Raw genomic sequence first — 598 nt, 5'->3', positions numbered from 1 at the left:
TTCAAACGCCCATTGATGCATGTTCTGGGCGTTCAACGCCCATGTAATGCATGTTTCTGGCGTTGAGCGCCAGTTTCATGCTTGTTACTGGCGTTCAGCGCCAGCTTTTCTCCTCTAGGCACATTCCTGGCGTTCAACGCCAGGATGTTGCTTGTTTCTGGCGTTCAGTGCCAGAATGGTGCTCTGTTCTGGCGTTGAACGCCGGCCAGATGCACCTTACTGGCGTTGAACGCCAGCCTGTGCGTCCTCAAGGGTGAAAATTTTTTTCTTCTGTTTTTGACTCTGTTTTTAATTTTTTTGAATTTTTTTTTCGTGACTCCTCATGATCATGTACCTCTATTGACATCTATCACAGCTCCTGCTGTGGCTAGGAAAGGTCTTCCTAGGATGATGCATTCATCATCTTCCTTCCTAGTGTCTAGGATTATGAAATCAGTAGGGATGTAAAGGCCTTCAACCTTTACTAGCACGTCCTCTACTATTCCATAGGCTTGTCTCAATGACTTGTCTGCCAATTGTAATGAGAACAAGGCAGGTTGTACCTCAATGATCCCTAGCTTCTCCATTACAGAGAGTGGCATAAGATTTATCCCTGACC

Source organism: Arachis stenosperma, chromosome 3, assembly GCF_014773155.1.
Source record: "Arachis stenosperma cultivar V10309 chromosome 3, arast.V10309.gnm1.PFL2, whole genome shotgun sequence".
Taxonomy (NCBI): domain Eukaryota; kingdom Viridiplantae; phylum Streptophyta; class Magnoliopsida; order Fabales; family Fabaceae; genus Arachis; species Arachis stenosperma.
Note: the sequence above shows the minus strand (reverse complement) of the source record.